At 36.9% G+C, this 17,839-nt stretch overlaps 1 protein-coding gene and 1 pseudogene across 5 annotated transcripts in view; one reads left to right on the top strand and one right to left on the bottom strand.

Annotated features, from left to right (window-relative positions):
* Positions 1–17,839, top strand: part of BICD1 (BICD cargo adaptor 1) — a 311,166-nt gene that overhangs the window by 173,203 nt on the left and 120,124 nt on the right. The gene's annotated exons all lie outside the window — the stretch shown is intronic.
* Positions 12,035–12,327, bottom strand: LOC119541583 (annotated as a pseudogene).

The raw sequence follows: 17,839 nt of genomic DNA, 5'->3' as shown, positions 1-17,839 counted from the left end.
GGCATAGAAAAAAAACAACATGAAAAACTCCAAAATAAAAGCGGAGGATTTTTGGAGTTCTGGTGAACATAGAAAGGGGAAGGGCCCTGAGGCGCATATGCAAATCCTGAAGAAAAGCTGATCTCTCTGCCCTGTGGACCTTTCCTTAATGGCCCTGGTTGCTTTGTCTCTTAGCATTTCAATAACCCATTAGATCTCTGAGGAGGGCCCTTTTTTTTTTTTTTTTTTTTTTTTTTAAATCCTTTTTTCTTTTTCTAAAACAATTACTCTAAGAGCCCAATACAGAAAGCTTCAAAGACTTGCTATTTGGGCAGGTCAAGTCAAGAGCAGAACTAGGAGAGCTCTGAGACAGAAGGCAATAATCCAGTGGCTGAGAAAATTCACTAAACACCACAACTTCCCAAGAAAAGGGGGGTGTCCGCTCACAGCCATCATCCTGGTGGACAGGAAACACTCCTGCCCATCGCCAGCCCCATAGCCCAGAACTGCCCCAAACAGCCCAGTGTGACCGAAGTGCTTCAAATAACAGGCACACACCACAAAACTGGGCGTGGACATTAGCCTTCCCTGCAACCTCAGCTGATTGTCCCAGAGTTGGGAAGGTAGAGCAGTGTGAATTAACAAAGCCCCATTCAGCCATCATTTCAGCAGACTGGGAGCCTCCCTACACAGCCCAGCAGCCCAGAACTGCCCTGGGGGGACGGCACTCACCTGTGACATAGCACAGTCATCCCTCAACAGAGGACCCGGGGTGCACGGCCTGGAAGAGGGGCCCACTTGCAAGTCTCAGGAGCCATACGCCAATACCAAGGACTTGTGGGTCAGTGGCAGAGACAAACTGTGGCAGGACTGAACTGAAGGATTAGACTATTGCAGCAGCTTTAAAACTCTATGATCACCAGGGAGATTTGATTGTTAGAGCCACCCCCCCCTCCCTGACTGCCCAGAAACACGCCCCATATACAGGGCAGGCAACACCAACTACACACGCAAGCTTGGTACACCAATTGGACCCCACAAGACTCACTCCCCCACTCACCAAAAAGGCTAAGCAGGGGAGAACTGGCTTGTGGAGAACAGGTGGCTCGTGGACACCACCTGCTGGTTAGTTAGAGAAAGTGTACTCCACGAAGCTGTAGATCTGATAAATTAGAGATAAGGACTTCAATTGGTCTAAAAATCCTAAAAGAACCCTATCAAGTTCAGCAAATGCCATGAGGCCAAAAACAACAGAAAATTATAAAGCATAGGAAAAAACCAGACGATATGGATAACCCAAGCCCAAGCACCCAAATCAAAAGACCAGAAGAGACACAGCACCTAGAGCAGCTACTCAAAGAACTAAAGATGAACAATGAGAACATAGTACGGGAGATAAAGGAAATCAAGAAGACCCTAGAAGAGCATAAAGAAGACATTGCAAGACTAAATAAAAAAATGGATGATCTTATGGAAATTAAAGAAACTGTTGACCAAATTAAAAAGATTCTGGACACTCATAGTACAAGACTAGAGGAAGTTGAACAACGAATCAGTGACCTCGAAGATGACAGAATGGAAAATGAAAGCATAAAAGAAAGAATGGGGAAAAAAATTGAAAAAATCGAAATTGACCTCAGGGATATGATAAATAATATGAAACGTCCAAATATAAGACTCATTGGTGTCCCAGAACGGGAAGAAAAGGGTAAAGGTCTAGGAAGAGTATTCAAAGAAATTGTTGGGGAAAACTTCCCAAATCTTCTAAACAACATAAATACACAAATCATAAATGCTCAGCGAACTCCAAATCGAATAAATCCAAATAAACCCATTCCGAGACATATACTGATCACACTGTCAAACACAGAAGAGAAGGAACAAGTTCTGAAAGCAGCAAGAGAAAAGCAATTCACCATATACAAAGGAAACAGCATAAGACTAAGTAGTGACTACTCAGCAGCCACCATGGAGGCGAGAAGGCAGTGGCACGATATATTTAAAATTCTGAGTGAGAAAAATTTCCAGCCAAGAATACTTTATCCAGCAAAGCTCTCCTTCAAATTTGAGGGAGAGCTTAAATTTTTCACAGACAAACAAATGCTGAGAGAATTTGCTAACAAGAGACTTGCCCTACTGGAGATACTCAAGGGATCCCTACAGACAGAGAAACAAAGACAGGACAGAGAGACTTGGAGAAAGGTTCAGTACTAAAGAGATTCGGTATGGGTACAATAAAGGATATTAATAGACAGAGGGGAAAAATATGACAAACAAAAACCAAAGGATAAGATGGCTGATTCAAGAAATGCCTTCACGGTTATAACGTTGAATGTAAATGGATTAAACTCCCCAATTAAAAGATATAGATTCGCAGAATGGATCAAAAAAAATGAACCATCAATATGTTGCATACAAGAGACTCATCTTAGACACAGGGACACAAAGAAACTGAAAGTGAAAGGATGGAAAAAAATATTTCATGCAAGCTACAGCCAAAAGAAAGCAGGTGTAGCAATATTAATCTCAGATAAAATAGACTTCAAATGCAGGGATGTTTTGAGAGACAAAGAAGGCCACTACGTACTAATAAAAGGGGCAATTCAGCAAGAAGAAATAACAATCGTAAATGTCTGTGCACCCAACCAAGTTGCCACAAAATACATGAGAGAAACACTGGCAAACTAAAGGAAGCAATTGATGTTTCCACAATAATTGTGGGAGACTTCAACACATCACTCTCTCCTATAGATAGATCAACCAGACAGAAGACCAATAAGGAAATTGAAAACCTAAACAATCTGATAAATGAATTAGATTTAACAGACATATACAGGACATTACATCCCAAATCACCAGGATACACATACTTTTCTAGTGCTCATGGAACTTTCTCCAGAATAGATCATGTGCTGGGACATAAAACAAGCCTCAATAAATTTAAAAAGATTGAAATTATTCAAAGCACATTCTCTGACCACAATGGAATACAATTAGAAATCAATAACCATCAGAGACTTAGAAAATTCACAAATACCTGGAGGTTAAACAACACACTCCTAAACAATCAGTGGGTTAAAGAAGAAATAGCAAGAGAAATTGCTAAATATATAGAGACGAATGAAAATGAGAACACAACATACCAAAACCTATGGGATGCAGCAAAAGCAGTGCTAAGGGGGAAATTTATAGCACTAAACGCATATATTAAAAAGGAAGAAAGAGCCAAAATCAAAGAACTAATGGATCAACTGAAGAAGCTAGAAAATGAACAGCAAACCAATCCTAAACCAAGTACAAGAAAAGAAATAACAAGGATTAAAGCAGAAATAAATGACATAGAGAACAAAAAAACAATAGAGAGGATAAATATCACCAAAAGTTGGTTCTTTGAGAAGATCAACAAGATTGACAAGCCCCTAGCTAGACTGACAAAATCAAAAAGAGAGAAGACCCATATAAACAAAATAATGAATGAAAAAGGTGACATAACTGCAGATCCTGAAGAAATTAAAAAAATTATAAGCGGATACTATGAACAACTGTATGGCAACAAACTGGATAATGTAGAGGAAATGGACAATTTCCTGGAAACATATGAACAACCGAGACTGACCAGAGAAGAAATAGAAGACCTCAACCAACCCATCACAAGCAAAGAGATCCAATCAGTCATCAAAAATCTTCCCACAAATAAATGCCCAGGGCCAGATGGCTTCACAGGGGAATTCTACCAAACTTTCCAGAAAGAACTGACACCAATCTTACTCAAACTCTTTCAAAACATTGAAGAAAATGGAACACTACCTAACTCATTTTATGAAGCTAACATCAATCTAATACCAAAACCAGGCAAAGATGCTACAAAAAAGGAAAACTACCGGCCAATCTCCCTAATGAATATAGATGCAAAAATCCTCAACAAAATACTTGCAAATCGAATCCAAAGACACATTAAAAAAATCATACACCATGACCAAGTGGGGTTTATTCCAGGCATGCAAGGATGTTTCAACATAAGAAAATCAATCAATGTATTACAACACATTAACAAGTCAAAAGGGAAAAATCAATTGATCATCTCAATAGATGCTGAAAAAGCATTTGACAAAATCCAACATCCCTTTTTGATAAAAACACTTCAAAAGGTAGGAATTGAAGGAAACTTCCTCAACATGATAAAGAGCATATATGAAAAACCCACAGCCAGCATAGTACTCAATGGTGAGAGACTGAAAGCCTTCCCTCTAAGATCAGGAACAAGACAAGGATGCCCGCTGTCACCACTGTTATTCAACATTGTGCTGGAAGTGCTAGCCAGGGCAATCCGGTAAGACAAAGAAATAAAAGGCATCCAAATTGGAAAAGAAGAAGTAAAACTGTCATTGTTTGCAGATGATATGATCTTATATCTAGAAAACCCTGAGAAATCGACGATACAGCTACTAGAGCTAATAAACAAATTTAGCAAAGTAGCGGGATACAAGGTTAATGCACATAAGTCAGTAATGTTTCTATATGCTAGAAATGAACAAACTGAAGAGACACTCAAGAAAAAGATACCATTTTCAATAGCAACTAAAAAAATCAAGTACCTAGGAATAAACTTAACCAAAGATGTAAAAGACCTATACAAAGAAAACTACATAACTCTACTGAAAGAAATAGAAGGGGACCTTAAAAGATGGAAAAATATTCCATGTTCATGGATAGGAAGGCTAAATGTCATTAAGATGTCAATTCTACCCAAACTCATCTACAGATTCAATGCAATCCCAATCAAAATTCCAACAACCTACTTTGCAGACTTGGACAAGCTAGTTATCAAATTTATTTGGAAAGGGAAGATGCCTCGAATTGCTAAAGACACTCTAAAAAAGAAAAACGAAGTGGGAGGACTTACACTCCCTGACTTTGAAGCTTATTATAAAGCCACAGTTGCCAAAACAGCATGGTACTGGCACAAAGATAGACATATAGATCAATGGAATCGAATTGAGAATTCGGAGACAGACCCTCAGATCTATGGCCGACTGATCTTTGATAAGGCCCACAAAGTCACTGAACTGAGTCATAATGGTCTTTTCAACAAATGGGGCTGGGAGAGTTGGATATCCATATCCAAAAGAATGAAAGAGGACCCGTACCTCACGCCCTACACAAAAATTAACTCAAAATGGACCAAAGATCTCAATATAAAAGAAAGTACCATAAACTCCTAGAAGATAATGTAGGAAAACATCTTCAAGACCTTGTATTAGGCGGCCACTTCCTAGACTTTACACCCAAAGCACAAGCAATAAAAGAGAAAATAGATAAATGGGAGCTCCTCAAGCTTAGAAGTTTCTGCACCTGAAAGGAATTTCTCAAAAAGGTAAAGAGGCAGCCAACTCAATGGGAAAACATTTTTGGAAACCATGTATCTGACAAAAGACTGATATCTTGCATATATAAAGAAATCCTACAACTCAATGACAATAGTACAGTCGGCCAAATTATAAAATGGGCAAAAGATATGAAAAGACAATTCTCTGAAGAGGAAATACAAATGGCCAAGAAACACATGAAAAAATGTTCAGCTTCACTAGCTATTAGAGAGATGCAAATTAAGACCACAATGAGATACCATCTAACACCGGTTAGAATGGCTGCCATTAAACAAACAGGAAACTACAAATGCTGGAGGGGATGTGGAGAAATTGGAACTCTTATTCACTGTTGGTGGGACTGTATAATGGTTCAGCCACTCTGGAAGTCAGTCTGGCAGTTCCTTAGAAAACTAGATATAAAGCTACCATTCGATCCAGCGATTGCACTTCTCGGTATATACCCGGAAGATCGGAAAGCAGTGACACGAACAGATATCTGCACGCCAATGTTCATAGCAGCATTATTCACAATTGCCAAGAGATGGAAACAACCCAAATGTCCTTCAACAGATGAGTGGATAAATAAAATGTGGTATATACACACGATGGAATACTATGCGGCAGTAAGAAGGAACGATCTCGTGAAACATATGACAACATGGATGAACCTTGAGGACATAATGCTAAGCGAAATAAGCCAGGCACAAAAAGAGAAATATTATATGCTACCACTAATGTGAACTTTGAAAAATGTAAAACAAATGGCTTATAATGTAGAATGTAGGGGAACTAGCAATAGAGAGCAATTAAGGAAGGGGGAACAATAATCCAAGAAGAACAGATAAGCTATTTAACGTTCTGTGGATGCCCAGGAATGACTATGGTCTGTTAATTTCTGATGGATATAGTAGGAGCAAGTTCACAGAAATGTTGCTATATTAGGTAACTTTCTTGGGGTAAAGTAGGAACATGCTGGAAGTTAAGCAGTTATCTTAGGTTAGTTGTCTTTTTCTTACTCCCTTGTTATGGTCTCTTTAAAATGTTCTTTTATTGTATGTTTGTTTTCTTTTTAACTTTTTTTTCATACAGTTGATTTAAAGAAGAAGGGAAAGTTAAAAAAAAAAAAAAAACAAGAAAAATAAAAAGATGTAGTGCCCCCTTTAGGATCCTGTGGAGAATGCAGGGGTATTCGCCTACCCCACCTCCATGGTTGCTAACATGACCACAGACATAGGGGACTGGTGGTTTGATGGGTTGGGTCCTCTACCACAGGTTTTACCCTTGGGAAGATGGTTGCTGCAAAGGAGAGGCTAGGCCTCCCTATGGTTGTGCCTAAGAGCCTCCTCCCGAATGCCTCTTTGTTGCTCAGATGTGGCCCTGTCTCTCTAGCTAAGCCAACTTGAAAGGTGAAATCACTGCCCTCCCCTCTACGTGGGATCAGACACCCAGGGGAGTGAATCTCCCTGGCAACGTGGAATATGACTCCCAGGGAGGAATGTAGACCCGGCATCGTGGGACGGAGAACATCTTCTTGACCAAAAGGGGGATGTGAAAGGAAATGTAATAAGCTTCAGTGGCAGAGAGAATCCAAAAGGAGCCGAGAGGTCACTCTGGTGGGCACTCTTACGCACACTTTAGACAACCCTTTTTAGGTTCTAAAGAATTGGGGTAGCTGGTGGTGGATACCTGAAACTATCAAACTACAACCCAGAACCCATGAATCTCGAAGACAGTTGTATAAAAATGTAGCTTATGAGGGGTGACAAGGGGATTGGGAAAGCCATAAGGACCACACTCCACTTCGTCTAGTTTATGGATGGATGAGTAGAAAAATAGGGGAAGGAAACAAACAGACAAAGGTACCCAGTGTTCTTTTTTACTTCAATTGCTCTTTTTCACTCTAATTATTATTCTTGTTATTCTTGTGTGTGTGCTAATGAAGGTGTCAGGGATTGATTTGGGTGATGAATGTACAACTATGTAATGGTACTGTGAACAATCGAAAGTACGATTTGTTTTGTATGACTGCGTGGTATATGAATATATCTCAGTAAAATGAAGATTTAAAAAAAAAAAAAAAAAAAAAAGACATAATGCTGAGCAAAATAAGCCAGGCACAAAAAGAGAGATATTGTATGTTACCACTAATGTGAATTCTGTGAAAAATGTATAATGTTTTATACTGTAGAATGTAGGGGACCTAGAGATACCAATTAGTGGAGGGGGAATGATAATCTAATAAGAACAGATAAACTATGGAGGGTAATCTCAATGTTATGGGAATGCTCAGGAATGATTATGGTTTGTAAAGTTTCTTGGATATAGTAAGATCATGTTGGAAGCAATAGAGTTATTTTAGGTTTTTCTCTTATTCCTTTGTTTTCTTAGGGGTTGTTAATTTTCTTGGGGTATGGTAGGAACATGTTGGAAGCAATGTAGTTATTTTAGATTATTTGTTTTTCTTACTCCTCTGTTTGGACATGGTTTATTAATTTTCTTGGGGTATGGTAGGAACATATTGGAAGCAAAGTAGATATTTTAGGTTATTTGTTTTCCTTAATCCATTGCTTTGTTTGAAATGTGGGGTTTTTTTGGTTGTTGTTTGCCTGTTTGTTTTTAATTTTTTGATAAACAAAGTTAAAAAATTGAAAAAAAATCAGTAGAAAAATGGGAGTAAAAACTAAATGACAAATAGGGTGGGATGGGGGGATGGTTTGGGTATTCTCTTTTCACTTTTTATTTTTTATTCTTATTCTGATTCTTTCTGATGTAAGGAAAATGTTCAGAAATAGATTGTGGTGATGAACGCATAACTATATGATCATACTGTGAACAGTTGATTGTATACCATGGATGACTGTATGGTTTGTGAATATATTTCAATAAAACTGAATTAAAAAAAAAAAAAAAAAAGAAAAAGACTTCTCTTGCCCCCAAATTTAATGATAACAAAAACTGGACTTTGAGTTACTAAACTATTGCATCATTATTTGATTCCATCTTTATCAGTCAACATCAGATTCAGTCTTCAATTGGAAGTGCTTGCCAAGGGAATGTTGTTTCTCAGCTTTCTTTTGTTATCTCCTCAGGGGAGATCCCTAAGGAGTCCTTTGAGACATTTTTTTGGTCCTAATTGCCATGAGATTGAATTCTAAGGAATCAGATTTTGTTGGGTAAGGTTGAGTTTGGGAGGGCCAAAAACCATTGTAAAAGCTACGATTTTTTTTTTTCTTCTACAAGGACCAATTTTTACTCCCTTAGCAGCCATATCACCTCCATTGGGGTGTACTATATGAGGAAGAGGGAGGAGAGGGACAAGGGACGAGGGAGAGTGGAGGGAGGGAATAGGAAGAGAGGAAGGGAGGAAGAGAGTAAGAGAGAGAAAATAAATGTATTACTTTGGCTAGGAATAAATTGTTTACCATATCTTCATCCATTTGGGACAGTTGCCATTAGAACAGAGGGAGAAGATATGTGCAAAATGAATAGGCATCAGAAGGGTAGAATTGGTGATGCCCATCTCATGGCAGTGTGTGTGCACCCATCCGTTTATTTGGCAGGACCCTTTCTGCTTGGGGCCAGTCAGCAGAGGAGAGCAATGAGTCACTCCAAGGTCAGACAGGGTTACTTCCCTCTTATTATGATGGGCAAATCCACCATTAAGCTTCAGATTGAGAGAAATACCATTGAGTTGGCAAATGCTTTTGGTGTCTACGTGCAGACAGTCATATGTAACCACAATTTTCCAGTCTCTGTGGCCAAGGGAAATGGAAATTCTGTGCTGTATTGTAATTTGCTGCAAAATTTCTCCTTCAGGAATGACCATTCATCTAAAGCACCTACTTTGTGCAAATGCTGTGTCAAACACTGCTGGAAATTTCAGCATGCACCAGGCAGTACCTGCCTTTATGAAGTTTATTTGACTGGTCAAAGGAATAAAATGAATATACAATTAATTCTAATACTAGAAGGCTCTTCTCCCTACAGGCTGATCCTCTTAGGAGAGCGGCCTTACATCCTCCTTGCACACAGCCTGATATAGTGCCCCACCCAGCGCTTCCAGGTGAACACAACTCGGCTCTCCAGCCTAAGAGCAGTATTATTAATTAAAGACTTAATGCTTGCTTCTTCTCTGTTTATTGTAATGGATATCTTAGATGGCCTTGAAATTGATCAGTTCTCTGCTGGCAATCTCTGAGTCTGTAGTCCTATCTCAGATGAGGAGCAGCTGGGATTATAGAGATTGGTTTCAACAAGAATTCTCATGAAGACTAATGTTAAAGATTCTTAGTGCTTTTTAGCCTCCAACACATTCCAACAGATCACAGGCTAAAGACACTTGTATTTGTACTTATTCTTGGGCAAATAGGACCTGGAAGTGTTAGTCTTTCTTTCTCTTTTTTAACTGGACTGCCAGGGTATTTTCTTAAAAATTAGCAATATAGCATTTCACATTAGAAGACAAAGAAGATGCATGAAAGCAAAAACTGTATTAAGTGAAATCCCGTACAAGTTAATTACTTAAAATTATGCAAATAACTAAAGTTAGAAGCTTTGGATTTACTTTTAAGAGCTAAGTGCAGATCTTGCCAGCGTTCCATCTTTGTAATTGCCGAGCTCTAACACTGCACATATTATCTGAGTAAACTTAAACGAGTGAATTATCCTCTTTGGGTTTCAGTGTTGTTATCTATTAAATGGGAATAATAATACCTACCTCATGGAGCTGTTGTGAGGACTAAATGAATCATTGCAAGTGACACACTTGGAACAATATCTGATATAGAGTAAGTGGTGAGTCAATGTTAATATTGTATTATTATTTCATTGTTGTCTGCATGTATTTTCTAAAATATATTTAGGATTATTTCTCAAGGATAGCATTCCAGAAGTGAAATGTCTGGATCAAATGGCGTAAGACTTTTTTTTTTTTTTTTTTTTTTTTTTTTAAGAAGATCTTGATACATATAACTAAATTGATTTTTTAAGGATTGAACCAATTTGGGCTCCCATTAGTAATAGAAAAGAATTCCCATTTCACTGAGCCCTGGAAAACATTAAGTATTATAATTCTTTTTAGGTTGCTTACTTGGTAGGTGAATAATTTGTAAGGTCATTGAGGGTTGGGACAGGTTTATCTTGTTCATTACAATATGGATATACCCACCACAGATTTTGACATATTAGATATGCAGAACTCTAATTCTCATGAATGAGATGAATGAGAAATTGGCCACTTTCTTTAATTTTTGGAGTAAATAATGAATAAATTGTTCAACTAAGGAATAATGAAAATTTCTTAATTCATTGTCCATTTATTGTTTTTTAATGTTTTTATTATTCATGTGAGCTTCAAGAAATTGATTTTCCTTAATCGTATACTATGACTATTGCCCCAGTTTGTTATTTGCCTTTTGATTTTATTTCACTTTTGCTACACTGAAGTTTTAGCATTTCTGATTTTAAATCTATTAATTGTTAACTATGAGATTCATTTTAGTGGATTTAAGCTTAGAAAGATCTTCCCCTTACCTTCTTCTTCCCTTCATCCTTCTTAAAACTATAAAAATTTAATTTTCCTTTCTTCCAGTTTTTATGGTTTAATTTTTCACTTTTAACTCTTCAATCTATGTGTTTTAGATTGATGTGTGGAACAATGTGAGGGTTTAAATTTAAAATCTTCCTTTAATTGGCTAAGTATCCTGACAGCATTTACCACGTTGCCCCCCTCTTTTAATAAGAATATTAAATTCCTGTCTATACTAGTATCAAAGATATAGTTCAATACTTGTGTTTTAGGTTTTTAAAATGCTAGAAGCAACTGTTTTTTATGCAAGCGTATCAGAACTTGTTTAAACCCAGAGAGAGGAAATTACCATCTTAAAAAAAAAAAAAAATAATCCAGAATGTTTTTATAATGTTGGAGAACAAAAGCAATTAAAGGAAAAAAAGTGAAAAGAAAAAAACCATTCGAGTGAAGAAAAGTAGGTGTATTTAATAAATTATTACTGTTTTCTACAATATACAACTTTCGTGATTTGACATAGTTCTTTAAAACATGACTTACAGCTTTTTGATTCGATGTAAGTACTGTAATTAAGGGTTTACATTTCTGATGAGGGTCTCAATATTTTTACTTTAAAAGGACAACAGAATATAGCGAAATTTGATTTTATTTCCCCAAGCCTGATTGGTCAGCAATAGTTTTTTGTTTTCTGTATTCTTTTTTTTGTTTGTTTTTGGAGCAGTTGCAGGTTTACAGAAAAAATCATGCTGAAAGTACCGAGTTCCCATTTATTCTCACATCACACACACAGTTTTCTTTATTTTTAGCATTTTGCATTAGTATTCACCACCAGGCTTTTGATTAGCTCCCTACATCCTAAATATTCAGTAGCCTTCAATTTTCTTATCAGCCCAAGTAGCTAATTATATACATAGTATCTGAATGAAGCATTTTTTGGCCTGAGTGACTTTCTTCATAATTACATTTTAATTAAATTTCCATTTTTAAATATACTTATGTTTGATTTCCAAAGGGAAGCATTATTCTGTCTTTATTGTATTGGGTTTTATATGCTAGTCTGTTCTAATTCTGTTGAATTCTGTCTTATTTCTGTCCCATTCTTTTTTTTTTTTTTTTCTTTAAACCAGAACATTTATTGCACGACTAATCGGTGAAATCCTTAAAATGAACTGGATGCTGCAACAGCTGCCCTCTTGGGTTTAAGTGTTGTTCCTTCTCGGAACCCATGCCTACATCTGCGGTATATGATTTTTAGGTGCCTCATTCAACCAATACTGGTGGTATTTTGTCTTTTAGCCTTGGCGTTCCGGTTATACTTTCTCTTGTGCTTAGGAGGGTGCCATATTTGCTACAGGTAGACTTCTGAGGGTAGTGGACCTTAGACCCACTGTGGTGGCATAGTGTATGCATCTTACTGCTATGCTTTCCAAAAAATGACGTTCCCTTCCTCATCTCACTTCTGCAGTTGAGACCAAAAAGCCTATTCTGTTATTCTTTCTGCCAAGAATGCACTATTTAATTATTGTCACATAATAATATGGTTTAATATTTGCAAGTAGTATTTTTCTCTTATTTTTCTTCTGTTTCCATTGTTTTGTTGGCCCTTTCACTTTTAGTTCATATCAGAATTGTCTAATAATAGTTTTTGGATATAAATATGCCTGTATTCCTGAAAGAGCAGTTAGGATGATAGATTTCCTTTTTTACTGTATATTCACAACCAGACAGTGAAAAAAATCGATACTAAGATTCTTTTGTATTTGAAATAGAGAGCTAATAATACCTACTCCTAAAATTTTCCAGTCCAATTTTTTTTCTATTAATGTGTTCAGTATGACAGAGCTTTTCTTAAGAACTGTTATTTTACCTTGTGTGAGGGGCCTCTTTGCCCTTCCTTCTTATTAAAATAAGATAACCCTTATATCCAATCAAATCATCGCTTCTTAATGGAATGTCAGCTTTTCATCATTTTAAATGGAATGTCAGCCTTGCCACCTGCTCGCCTGGTACCCAAAACCCATGCATCTTCCTTCAATCTGCAACACAGAATTCACAAAGCTGTCATTAGAGAGTGTTGCCTTCAATTTTCTACTTGTTTTTCTGTTCTTGTTAAAAATCCAGCTGAGAGGTAGTCAAGGGGCATAGCCAAGTGACATGCAATCTACCTACTTCTCCCTTTATTCTTAAATTTCAACCTTTTCTTGAGGTAGAATATTCAAAAGCTGCACACTTTTATAGATATGACTCTGAAATCAGATGAGACCTGGTTTCACATTCAGGCCCTATACTGAACCGGCAGCAGAATCTTGTCTAAGTCTTGTAATCGTTCTATACTTCAATTCTTCACTATAAAATAGAGATGAAAATAATAATGAAAAGTGCATTTTTCTTGGATATCCAATGCTCTTTTGGATAACTATATTTGGGTGACTTTATTTTTTTAACTTGTTTTCTGGAAATCAGAGAGCTCAGCTAAAATGACTACTTGAGACCTGGTCAGGATGTTTGCTGTTTGATAAGTGAGCTATTTGCACAACTGAAAGTCCTGTTGTTGAAGATAAATTGATTTTCCTAAGACAAACAGTGAACTAGATTACTGGTTTATGGTTTTATCTGTCTTGAGAAAATTTTCCCTAGAACAAAGAACTAAGTCATGTTGAAAGAGGGGTTCTTAGTTCTTAGTCCTAATAACTACATCATGGTAATGGTTGTGATCATACTTCTCAAGGATTTTTGCTTCCTTATTTTTATTCATTGTTTTAAATTTGCTGTTTTTATTTTAACATCTTTACTTTGCCTACATATTTTATTATAAATGACCTCAAACCATTTTAAGCAAATAGAGCATAAATGATAGTAATAATAAAATACCAGTAATAATATTATACAAATCATAAGCATGGACAAAGAAAACAAAGGAAGCTATATGGCATAGTGATTAAGCACAGGATCCAGAGTCAGAATGACTTGGGTTTGAATCATGGCCCTAAGGAAACTACTTATCTCTCTAAGCCTCAGTTTCTTCATCTGTAAGATGAGCATAATATTGCCATTTAGTCTTGCTTTAAGAATTAAATGAAATAATGTGAAGTTCTTGGAATAGTTAAGTGCTCAATAAACAGTAATTGAAGAAAAAAATGATGAAATCACAACTTGTAGCCATAGCAATTTGAAGGATTTGAGTATTTATTGGGTTGAATCAAGATTGAGACCTGGAAAGAAAAAGCATCTCTTAGCTTTTCGTATCAAGAAATATCAACCACAATAGATAAAAAGTGCCTCACTTTCACCTTGCTCCTGTAAAGTTTAAGCATTCTTTAAAGGACATCACAAAATCTGATCAGGTTACATTTTCTAAGAAGGTCTAATTCCAGATTCCAGAGATGGAGATAGGGCAGTCATTGAACTTCTATCTTAGAATCAGGGCATCCAAGGACATCCTGGACATTGGTTCCAGTACACTCTGGCAAGACGTGAAGAAGGAATAATAAAAATATACAATGGTCTGATTTTATTTTTAAGCCACAAGGGAACATAATGAAATACTTCCTAAGTTGGCTTTTCAGTGTAAAATAGAGGGTATGTTGAGATTGAGAAACAGCTTCCTGGAGGTTTCCAGAGATGTAAATCATTCCTTTGAGTCAAGGGAGACTTGAATGGCTTATTACCTAGTAGATATTTCTCCTCCTTACCAGGAGCACATGATGACAAGGAGAAGGATGGGAGGGACTAGAATTGAGTATCTCTACCTCCAGAAGTAACACTGTTATAATATGGTGGATTTCTTCCAAACCATAAGAAAACAGCCTGTTCACACGTTTCTACTGATAGGAAGGACTCTTAAGGAAACATTTTTTATTTATAGGATATATGTAGCTTTTCAAGTGTTTATTACTTTACTTTCCTTTTCCCACTATTCCACACATGTCACATTTATTGAACACTTTCTGTGTGCAAGATACTGGTTTAGGCACTGGGGATACAGAAAAGAATAAGACAAAATCCTTGCCCTCATGAAACTTACATTCAATAGCAGCAAACATGTTTTTAATCTTAATGTACATTCCTCTGGGTGGAATCCATTTTAAATGGGACGTTTGAAGATGTTCTTTTTAGTTAAGGTGTGGCAAATGGAACCAGGGTGGGCCTTAATTCAGATAACTGGAGACCTTGTAAAGAGAACCTGGAAGTCACAGAAGCGAGAAAGGAAAGGACATTGCCATCTGTTGGGAGGCAGAGACATGAGCCAAGGAATCTCAAGGATTGCCTGCAGCCAGCATCAGAAGGTTGCAGACTCTGGGAGAAAACAACTTGCTGATACATTGATTTTGAACTTCTAGCCTCAAAACCTTGCACTAATAAATTTTTGTTGTTTAAGGCAAACCATTGTGCAGTATTGGTCATAGCATCCTGGCAAACTAAGATAATTGATGTAAGTGTGTTTGTAGGTGGAAGTCAAGAGTTCTATTTTGGTCATATTTGGTTGAGATGCATATTTGGACATACAAGTGGAAAGATAGGTAGATAATTGGATACACCAGTCTGGAGCTCAGGGTAGAGGTTGAGGCTGGAGATAGAGATTTGGGAGCCATTGTTGAGTAGATGACATGTAAAGTCTGGGCCCAGATGAAATCACCTGTGGAATGACAAGAGAAATTGGCCAAAGATCCAGCCTTGGACACACCTATATACAGAAGTCTGTGAAAGAGGGAGGAACCATGAAAGGAGACTAAGATAAGATCATCTTCCTGGAATCCTGGAAATAAATGTGTTTCCAGAAAGAGGAAATGATGAACTGCATGAGTAAGATGAGGCTGAGAAGTGACTATTGAATTTGGCAAGAGGAGGTCGCTGATGACCTTGACGAGCTCTCCCTGGGGTCGTGGGAAACAAGCCCTAATGAGAGTTAAGTTGAAGAGCGAATTTGAGGAAATGGAGATGGAAAGTAAAAACAACCCATTGCAGGATTTTGCTGTGAAAGGCAGCAGAGGGATGGAGATATCATTATTTTTGTTTCTGCTACAGTTTATTTTAAAGGGAGGTGATCCATTAGAGAGAGAGAAATTGATGATGCAAGAGAAAGGTGGAGGGATGATTGCAAGAGTGAAGTCCTTGAGCAGATGAGAAAGAACTGCTGTTCTGTTAAAAATAAAGATGAGAACCTTAAAATGAAAAAAACTCGGGTGCTGATTTAAGAAACTCTGAGTTAGGATAGGATGGGATGGTGTGTGTGTGTGTGTGTGAGGGGGGTTGGTGTGTCCAGGAAGCTAAGGAGCCTATAGATAATTTAGTATGGGTCTTTAGGGAAAGGAACCCCAGGTGGGTAGGATAGAGCATGGTAACAACTGGCAAAAAAAAAAAAAAAAAAAAAAAAAGATTTAAACAAGCAAATTTTTTGGCATCCTGGTGATGAGACCTGGGATGGAAAAGTAAACCTGAGCCTTAAATGATAAGCCTGATATGTGCAGGGATTTCTTTCTTTCTTTCTTTCTTTCTTTCTTTCTTTCTTTCTTTCTTTCTTTCTTTCTTTCTTTCTTTCTCTCTCTCTCTCTCTCTCTCTCTCTCTCTCTCTCTCTCTCTCTCTCTCTCTCTTTCTTTCTTTCTCTCTCTCTTTCCTTCCTTTCTTCTTTTCTTTTCTATGGGATCTTGGAAATAATTTGATTAATAATATGACAGTTCAGTTATAATATTGCCAGCCTACTTTACAATCACTTGTTGGTTTTCTATGAGTGTGTCTTTCCTCTTCTCTCATTCACTCTCCTGTAGAGTTTAAACACGAGAGGAAAGAGTTTCTGATTTCAGTTTCATAGAGGAAGGTAGTACAGATCACTATGGCTGGGGAAGTATTCCTAGGTTCCTAGGTGTCCCCAACAAAATTCATTGTCTAACTTAAAATGCTGTGGATTTGGGAATTTTTTCCTGGAGATCACTAAGGGCTTCAAGAGTCCTACACTTGAGTATTTTTTATAGTATTTTAAAATTTATTTGGTTATTGGCAGCCTTGTATCAAAGTTGTTCCATTATTGTGCTTTGTTCATTTTTATGCACAAATGCCCTCCCATATTGTTTGATAATACCAATAATTTGCATGTGATTTTATTGCTACAAGGCTCTGGTTCCCAGGAATGCTGTAGCCTGGGTCCTGGAACAGAGATTTGAAAAGAAATAAAAGGGATTTAATAATAAATGCTGTTGAGTTTTGTACATCAGACCGTTTTGGTTAGTGACCCACTCCTTGGGACCAAATAGAAGGCACAAGAAAGAATGTTGGAAGATCCCATGTGGCAGAGAGGCTGAATTATTAGAATTGAAAAGACCAAGAAACATTATTATGTTAATTCCACAACTCTAGAGCTATGATGCTAAAAGGAGTGCTTAAACTAAAGGTTGTCCTATACTACATTAACCACAAAGAAATCCTGTTTAGACATTGAATTGAACTTGAATATATTGAGTACTAGAATAATTGGTTAAGATTGTGCACTCTTCGATTACCCTGTTTCACCACTTATTAGATGTGTGATAATGGAGTTACTATGAAGATAAAATCCAATACATATAAAAACAATTTTAATGATGCCTGGGACATAGGTAGTATTCATTAAATGTTAGAGATTTTTATTAGTATTGCATTAAGAAATAATCAGATAACTATCTAAAAATATTGTGCAACTTGCAACACATATTTATTATTTAAGTTAAAGGAATGCTGAAACAATGGAACATGATGATAGAATTATTGAGTATTCGGAAATAAGATATAAAACAGATTTTATCTTGCTTTGTTTGTTTTGTTTTATTTTGCCCTTCACTCATTTAAATGAGAATGTAAATGAGAGATAATATTCACTACTTTTGAAAATTGTGCTATTTTAATCTTTTTTACATGTAAATATATTCTCAGTAAGTCTAGGCCGCTATATGTAATTGTAACGATGAAATTGCAAGGATTATTGCTAGCCAT

Source organism: Choloepus didactylus, chromosome 8, assembly GCF_015220235.1.
Source record: "Choloepus didactylus isolate mChoDid1 chromosome 8, mChoDid1.pri, whole genome shotgun sequence".
Taxonomy (NCBI): Eukaryota; Metazoa; Chordata; class Mammalia; order Pilosa; family Megalonychidae; genus Choloepus; species Choloepus didactylus.
Note: the sequence above shows the minus strand (reverse complement) of the source record. Positions and strands in the feature narration are given on the sequence as shown.